At 39.5% G+C, this 9,706-nt stretch overlaps 1 non-coding gene across 1 annotated transcript; it reads left to right on the top strand.

Moving 5' to 3' along the window:
* Nucleotides 1–8,440: 8,440 nt before the first annotated feature.
* TRNAG-UCC (transfer RNA glycine (anticodon UCC)) lies at nt 8,441–8,512 on the top strand. The gene has a single exon. It is a non-coding gene; the product is annotated as a tRNA-Gly (tRNA).
* The last annotated feature ends 1,194 nt before the right edge of the window (nt 8,513–9,706 follow it).

Raw genomic sequence — 9,706 nt, 5'->3', positions numbered from 1 at the left:
ATGGTCAGAATGAATCTAGGCATAATAAAGGTCAGATTCGGAGATCTTCAATTAATGAGCCAAACGTTACATAACCTTCACGCAACATTTACGATTAATCATTGTAACGTTACATTAATGCCATTATTAGTCATTAATGCTCAATCACTGAAAAGGGTAGACGTTATATTAAGAAATTCCCTATATAAGGGAGTAAAATATCACTTGTAAGGACACATTCGAACTAATATTGCAATATACTTACTTTTTACGCATTCTACTGCCTTCTATTTACAAATTTACTTTTAATCATTAGTATATCCTTTGATTATCAGAAACTCGTGTTCTTCTTAAAACAGCTTCGGCAAGAAGCTAATTCTTTGGTTAAACATCTGGCACTGGCGCAGTCATACCCATTGAGGTCGAGGAACCTAGCCTGAGGTACTCTAATGAGAGTTGACCAAGCAACGACGAAAGCAGATTACAAGACCTAGATGAGGTTGAAGAACGAAAGGATATGGCACACATAAGAATGGTAGCCCAAAAGCAACAAGCAGAAAGGTATTATAATAAGAAGGCCAAAGTACGACCACTCAGAGTCGGGGACTACGTATTAAACGCCAAAACTCAAGCAGTGAAAGACCCGAATGAAGGAAAATTGGGAACAAACTAGGACGGGCCATATAAAATCACAGCAGTAGCAAGCAAGAGAGCATTCCAACTAGAAAAAATGGAAGGAAAACTACTATAAAATAACTGAAATATCTCCCACCTCAAGCACTACCACTTCTGAAAAGAGACGTCGCCCAAGTCGTACTATTTTTCCCTCGCCCAAGTTTTGTCCCAATCAGGTTCTCGGGAAGGTATTTAATAAGGCGACGAGGGGGATGTCTCGAGGTTTGAGGCATTGTTTATTGCCCGGCCGACTGATTACATCTCCAGGCCAAGCAATGAAGGGACTAGATATAAAGAATCCCCATTATATGTACAAAATCGACATATACCGCCATTGTACGAGCAAAGTTGACATGTATCTCCGACATATGAATAAAATCACTCCATTATGCACAAGAAATCAACATGTGACTCTAATGCATGAATAGAACCAGCATGTACAACATTCCAAATAAAATAGAACGCCACCCCCACGACGGGATACTACTTCGGCACCAGCTCGAAAGTAACATCCCAATGGCTAGGGCCATCGACAAAAGAGTGAGTTCGACATCATTCGAACCATGACGGGATACTACTTCGACGCCAGCTCATAAGTAACATCCCAATGGCTAAGGCCATCGATAAAGAGTGAGTTCGACATCATTCAAACCACGACGGGATACTACTTTGGCGCCAGCTCAAAAGTAACATCCCAATGGCTAAGGCCATCGATAAAGAATGAGTTCGACACCACTCAAACCACGATGAGATATTACTTCGGCACCAGCTTGAAAGTAACATCCCATTGGCTAAGGCCATCGACAAATAGTGAGTTTGACACCATTCGAACCACGACGGGATACTACTTCGGCACCAGCTCAAAAGTAACATCCCAATGGCTAAGGCTATCGACAAAGAGTGAGTTCGACATCATTAGAACCACGATGAGATACTACTTCGGCGCTGGCTCAAAAGTAACATCCCAATAGCTAAGGCCATCGACAAAGAATGAGTTCGACACCATTCAAACCACGACGGGATATTACTTCAGCACCAGCTCAAAAGTAACATCCCAATGGCTAAGTCCATAGACAAAAAATGAGTTCGATGTCACTCGAACCACAACGAGATATTACTTCGACACCAGCTCGAAAGTAACATCCCAATGGTCAAGGCCATCGTCAGAGAAAATAGTTTCATACAAACCACGACGGGACATTATTTCCGCACCAACTCGAATGTAATATCCCTATGGCTAAGGCTGTTGCTAACAAACATAGTTCAACAAAATACATAAGTTTCACATTTCAACAAAGCTTTAGAGCGACGTGACAACTGCAGAAGTCGTCGTCAAAATAACCAAATAAAGGAAATGACTCAGAGATGCACAACCAAAATGACCTTCATTTACAACAAGTATATTACAAATATTTGTCTTTACAAAGGGTTCAAAGATGCCCTTACAAAAATTGCAAAGAAAAAGTAAGCACAAGACAAATACTACACATCATTTCCGGTGGCATACATGTCTTCGTACCAAGAGCCAGAGGCAAGTCTGTTCGCATCATCAGAATTAATATCATCTCCATTAGGTGTGAGAGGATTGTACTCGCATGCCCCACAAGCTGCACGAGCCTTGGCGCGTACATCCTAAAGCTCCGCTTCAAACACCCTACCATCAACATGAAGAGCCTTGTACACATCGAGCTGAGCCTCGGCGTGAACCCACAACTCATATAAATGTCGAGGCACGATAGGATCAGTTAGAGCATAAGATGTATAAGGCTGCGACTATCGTCGTACGTCCTCCGCTTTCAAAGAATCCACTTGTTTGTTCAGTACAGACAGTTACGCCTCTAACCCTTGAATACACCCCTCAAGTTCCGCTGTCTTAAGCGCAGACGTCTCCATCTCCTTAGTCCGCTCTAACCAACAAACACGGAGAGCGTCTTCTGAAACCGCCACCTCAAAAATGGTAGTCGCCCTCTCCCTCTCAACATGGGCCAATATATCAGCATTCACACTCAATTCACCCTTAAGCTCGTCGACCTCAGCCGTCTTCATATCCAGTGCGGTAGTCAAATTGGCTAGCTTTACTTGAAGGTCGGCATTTTCGGCCATTACTCCCCTACTTAGCTCAGGCTCATTTTTCTTGGCTTTAAGGGCTGCCTCAAGTTCACTACTACGGGAAACAGCCTTCTTAAGTTCCTCATCTCGTTCCTTCAACTCCTCGACCTTACACGCCAGTTGATCCCCCCTCTGCTTGAGCCCTTCGCAGAATAGTTGGAAGTCGCGATCCTGATTGTAGATGTTGACCATCGCACGATGCTTGGTGCGATATTCTTGGTACTTAGAAGACTTCTTTCCATAGATGGTCATCCTCCTCCTTTCCCAATGCTCACGCTCGATCTCCATAATGAGGGTCTAGCACGAGAAGTAAAAGTTAAAACAAATAGGCCAAAATAGTAACACAGATCCAATGGCGAAATAAAAAGAAAGACATTTACCCGCAGAGCCATGCCAGAAATGCTCTGAGACAACTCCGCATCACTAATCGCTCTAAGTGTCTCACTCTCAGGGGTAGCACACAAAGGAGCAAAAACAGATGCCACCTGATCACATTCCGACAGCAAGTCGTAGTCCTAGGAATGACTATGTGTCGATCAGAACCCTCCATTATGATCTCTACGTGAGTGTGACACTCTAAACACTTATGAACATCCCCTGAGTCGACGTTTGAGTCTGAGCCGTATCCCTCGGCATGCAAACTACCGCCGACAATATATGATGCACCGCCCTAGACGGAGCGCTCAGGCCCCCCTCTTTTATAAACCCCTTGTGTTTGGGAAGACCTCTCCACCAAGATGGCATCGGCCATGAATGTAGGTACCAGTGCCGTCTTTAATGCACTCGTCTTGCTCTTTCCGGTGTCAACGACCACGCTCTTCTCGAGCTTTGTCCTCCCTTTTTTTCTCAATGAAGATTCGTCCCCATTAGAGGACTCATCCACGAGGTGATGAACTGGTAAAGAAGGAAGTTCCCCCCTCACAAACATATCTCGAGAGGAGTCTCTCGCCTGTACCAACTGAGCACGACTCTTTCGGGCAGACTCATCCAAAGTGAATTGCATTCCTGCGGAGGTGACGGCCTAATAAAATGCAGGGACTGGGCCCCCCCAACTAGAAGCTCCACGGCCTATTATTATAAAGAGGAGAATCAATAGACAATGGTATATAGCTGAAGAATGATACAAAGGAAGACACTCACCAGATGAAACTTTCAGCCCAAGCATTTCACAAAAGTGGGCCAGTCTTGGGTCTCCGCTGTATGGGGAAGCAGACGGGCTACCCAATCCCTTATACCTGTAATGGGATGGAGTGGGCGCCCCATAGCTGCGAAAAAGAGCCACAAAGAAACACTAAGGTGAATGAAGAAAAAAGAAAGAGTAAATAAGTGGTGGCACTTACGATTCTTGTTCCACCGCTCAGGGAATCTAGTGGGGTCAGACACGATGTGTTCAATTCTGACGAAGAAGTACTTATGCCAAAATTTGCAACTCACTCGGTCATTGGTTCCGACCACCAGCCCTTTTGTCCCATGGTGCTTTACATGGACCATAGTACCCCTGTGAAAGCTGGGTGAAAACAACTGTAGGAGGTGGTGAATAGTAACTTCGCACCCCCCCAACTCCGCATATTTTGTCAAAAACAGGAGTATTTTGAACGTGTACGGGGAAAGTTGCGCCGGGAAAACCTGATAAAATCGACAGAATTCTTCCGCTAATGGGAGAAGGGGGAAGGAATGACCAATCACAAATGGGTACTCATTAAAAGCACAGTACCCCGGTCTATGGACTTCCACGAAGTCCCTTCCCGTTAGAACCATCTCAATATGAGCGGGAATGTTATATTTTGCATGGAGGGCATTGATATGGACTTGCTCAGTTTTAGAGAATACTGGGGCGGGAGTAGGAGGAGGATCTTTAAGAAAGTCACTTCAAGACATGGGGTGTCACGGTAGTAGCTCATCCACTATAGGAAAGCTATCCCCTTCCTCCATCGTCAGGTCCTCACCACCGGGAGGGGACGCCACGGATAGCGGAGTGGCGTCATAAACCCCCTCACGTGATCGATGTGTTCTAGGCATGTCTATAAAGGGAGATGTGCTAATGGAACGAGAAAGACAATGAACAAGAAGGAGGAGATGAAAAAAATCGTAGAAGCAAAGCTAGAAATGTGAAAGGAAATGATCAGAAGAGAAATGGCCAAACGTTTTTGAAAAAACAAATCCTTCCCCTATTTATAGGGTTTGGTGGCTCCATATTCGAAGCGAAAAAGCTTCTTGTGGCAGCAAAACCAAAGCGACAGGCCATCATGTTATTCCTCGGGAAGATGCGCCATGATGATGCACGTGGAAGTGACGTCACTCCAAAGATAGCACACACCACCCAAGATATAGCGAAATGTATCGCTCTTCTGTCATCAGCCGAAATCGTCATGGTTTGCAGATCAAATTTTTTCGTAAGCATGGACGACGTCCGCTTATCAAGGACACCCCAAGCTGCGACCTCGACAAGCGGAGGGACTAACTATATGGATCGAAATTTGGACGACTACGACCGATACCAAGTGTAGCAGAGAGCGAGGTCCTTACGACACCGCGTCTTAAGAATCGTTATGATGGACTACAACTAACAGTGGCTAGAGAATGCACAACGTCTGTGGTCGTGTTAGCATGATAGGAAACAATGGAAATATGTCTTTTGAATATTCCTTGTGTTGTACTTTTCTTCTTTTAGGGCAAAAAGGGAGATTGTCTCCTAGAAAAGGGGATCGAACGCTCTGTAAAAGGGGGAGACTTTACTTATCACAATTTTAAGAACTATATACGATTCTTACTTCAAGCTAAGAATATTCATTGCAAAATCTTTCTACATTCAGAATTGTCATATTTACACTTTATCGTTCGGTTCTGAGATATAAAGAAACATTGTTCATTCTTTGCATCTTTCAAGCTAGATCTTATTATACTTAGCTGAGATTTACCCCCTTCAACTTCTTTAATTGATTTAATCAAAAAGGTTTGAATATCTTTTGATCAAACAGTAGTAATATTTTGAATTGTGTTTTTGTATTATGATGTCATTATGGTAATTTATTTTTATTTTTTTTACCTATCAAAAAAATATGATACCAATTACAAAAAAATTTTGCGTACGTCATTGCATTGTACATAGCCTTATCATATCTGCATGTGTCAAAACTAACATATATCCACAAAAATTGACTTGTTTGTACAATATGATATACAGTGAAAAATTCGCTTCCTTGGTATCGCAATGTAACGGAAAAAATTACGAGAAAAATTATGCACCTCGATAGTGCAACATTAAGGGTAATTTCGTCTTTTAGAAAAAATGGAGTACGTCTAGTACTATTTGGCCAATGGGCGCGACTTTCGTGGATGCTTTATCTGCGGATATTAGATGTGAATATTTTATTCTGGTTTTGTGAAGCTTTTTCAGTTTCTCTGCCGGTTCTGTTTTGTCCTTTACTTGACTTTCCCTTTTTGAATTCCCCTTATTTTGGTAATGTTTTTGGTTTTTGGTGTTTGTTACTACTATAATTCTAAAATAGTCTTCAATTTATGAGCGGAATTGATCTTCTGTAGTTCTGAGTTTGATGTTTGTACTTAAGAGTTCAAGGTCCGGTTGCTTTAAGATGTTTGAATATAAAAATATGAATTAGACCAAACTAAATCTAGGAAAGAAAGCTGTTGGTTTAGTTTTCTTCTGAGATGTAGCTAAAATGATTTCACATAACTCTTTCTTGTTTTACGTTTCAATAACTCACGATTCCTCTCTTCCCTTGGCACGTCTACTTATTCAGTATCTCAAAATTCAATATTTAAAGCAAGATTTGAAGGTTATAGGTTGAGTTTCTCGTCAAGATTTAAATTCTAAGTCAGTCACTATACTGATTATTTTAGAAATCATGGAGACTTGCATAAATGGAGGATTACCTTTGTTTTCTTGGTATTCAACCAAATATCTTCAATCTATATAAGGTAGCAACTACTAGCAAATAAATCAAAAAGGATGGTACGTACATAGTCGAACTAAATAAAGAATATTGAAAAAGGGAAGAAAAGAGACATAATTGAGGAATGGTCGGTAGGGCAAGTGGGTTTTGTTGTGTCTATATAACAGTGTGTGTATAAAAAGAGAGAAGCAGACTAGTCGAGGGAGAAAATATGGCAATTGATTTGGCAAAAGGGGGAAGCAAAGACAAAGGGACGTGTCTGGGTCAACCAAGACCAAAATCTAAAACTGGATTTCCAAATCACAAGACAATTATACCACCTAACTTTCGTTTCCTATGGATGAACGCCTAAAGCAATTACCTTTGGTTTCTGTGCAAATACATGGGTTTGTGTGCATTTCCATTTTTACAACTAAGATTTCTTTTTTGACTACAATTCATTGTCTTCCTTTTTTAAAGAATTCGACCATGGTGTCCTTGTTACTTTAATTAGTTTTACCGTTAAATGGACTCACAAAAGCGAATTCAGAAAAAAACATGCATAAACCTAAATCAGTTTAAAGGTTTGCTACTTAAATAGCCGCTACAACTAGAGCAACTCGCTGCACTAAGTTGTCGTTAAGTGCGGGGTACGAAAAGGGTTGGATCACAAGAGTCTATTACACGCAATCTTACCTTGTATTTCTGCAAGCAATTGTTTCCACGGCTCGAACCCGTGACCTCCTGGTCATATGACAACAATTTTATAAGTTATGTCAAGGCTCCCCTTCAACCGCTACAATTACTATCAGGATAATTTAGCAACATGTTATATTTACTCTAATTTTCTAGTTATCATATTGTATTCGTTATAAATAATTACTCTGATTATCACAACAAAATGGATGAATTAGACTCGATCCATGATATCTTAAAATTTTAATGCACATATACTTAGAGGGGAGCAAGGAGGTTGTATTCATTTTGAAAGATATGAAGAAAGAATATAATGTTTATAAGTACTAGTTGGGGCACAAAATTGGAGCAAGAAGAAGCCCTCATTTCGAATGCATTTTAATTTAACAAACAAGTAATGAACTCTGCCAATATAATAGCTTCACATTTCTTACATCTAAATAGTGGCGTTTAAGGAAAGCATCATTAATCTTTTTCTTTATATTGTTTGGCAAAGGTGAAACAAAAGCTAAAAATCTGATTTTGTCCATTCCTTTCAACTTTTGAAAGGTTGAAATTTTCTTTGTATAGTATGAGTAATTGGTATATCTATGCTATTTTATGGATATAGCTTTGATCCATCACTTTTTGACTCTTATCAAAAGTAGTCTTATGTACGGATGGAGTAAGGCGTAAGCTCCCCCCTCTACATTTTTTTAACTCAAGCAATCCATTTTCCTAGCATTCTCCAAAAATCATAAAAAGAAAATAAATAAATATATTACTCCATAGGTTTACGTAATTTTCGACTACTAGAGAAATTGTGAAATTTTATATTGCTGGTGGGATTGTTGAGAGGGTTAAACAAATCTTAAAATAACAGCTTTATAATAGAGATCGAGTTTGTCATGCAAATCTACAAAAAAGTGTATAATCAGTTTTGAAACGCCGAAAAAAATTTACTGGGCGATAAGTTTATATTTCAGTAGTCCGATTCTAATAATGTGTATTGTTTACCATTCTAAAAGTTCTTTCTAATGTTTAATGTTTAATTCTGCAATTAGGGAATCATGGTTAAATTATAAAGAACCTACTATTTCAACATACAAGCGTTTGTAGTCCAACGGTTAGGATAATTGCCTTCCAAGCAATAGACCCGGGTTCGACTCCCGGCAGACGCATTTCTTTTGGTTTTATACGTCTTCTGTTTTACTGTTTGATGCTGCACTAGCAGTAGCTAACTTTCCAAAAATTGTGCTTTACCTATTTTATTTTATTTAAAAAAAAAAAAATTGTAGTTTTCCCACTCTATAAAGGATAAAAAAATCGTATTCCAATAACATTTTCATATACATATATGTGTGATGGTACAATATTGGCATAATATTACTGCGGTGCGCAATGTAACAAAAGCTATAAAAAAAAAGGTGGATAAAACAATAGTTTTTACACTATGTTATTTACTTATTTTCATATCAAATATCACCTATATTAACAATGTAGTGTGTTAGTTATGGGTTCAATTGAACCCATAATTTTTGACGCGGAGTAGAAATTTATGTGTAAAAATTCATTAAAATTGCAAATATAATAGATTTGAACCCATAACTTTAAAAATATAATGAGTTCAATGTTAAAAATTTTAAAAGTTGAACTCATAGAGTTTAAATCCTGAATCCGTCACTGATATTAACTTAACTGCATATGGTTTCGGACACCTCTTTTAGATTGGATAAATCGTGAATTGTGAAGACTTGACAACTATAGACGTTTCCTTTTTGCTCGTCCTAAATGGGTCGATATTAGGGGCTAATTCTTAACCCATATGCTCTATTAACTCAGCGCTTTCAGAATGATCGAACCATAGATTATCCCATCTCAATGGTAGAGAGTTAGAAGTGATTTAAAGCCGTGTTTGAAATTACAAGAAGAGACAAATAATCGCAAACTATTCTTCCAATACGTCATATAAAGGGAAGAATATAGTTTCAAGATAAATGCATGGGGAGATCGAGGAAGAGGCGGAGGGATGCGATTCAACCCATATCCTTGGCCTTCTTATATCATTTGTATAGCCTCTCCGTGAAAGACTCAATTTTATTTTATTTTATTTTTTTGTCTCCTCTGGTTGATTTAAGGCTGAAGCAGTGGCTGTTTGAGCTTATCTTCTCGTTCTTGATCTGGAATCTTGAGAAAGATTGAAGGGGGGGAATGATTGAACATCAAGGATATTTGGTCTTTTCATAGTTTAATCCAAGTATAGCTAATCCATGTATTGTTATTCTACGGTGAACTTGGTATAAAATCATAGAGTAGCTGCGGAGGTCAAATGTATACAGTATAAATGAGTCACAACTGCTATACCAAAAATTATG

Source organism: Nicotiana sylvestris, chromosome 2 (genome assembly GCF_000393655.2).
Source record: "Nicotiana sylvestris chromosome 2, ASM39365v2, whole genome shotgun sequence".
NCBI classification, from domain to species: Eukaryota; Viridiplantae; Streptophyta; class Magnoliopsida; order Solanales; family Solanaceae; genus Nicotiana; species Nicotiana sylvestris.
Note: the sequence above shows the minus strand (reverse complement) of the source record. Positions and strands in the feature narration are given on the sequence as shown.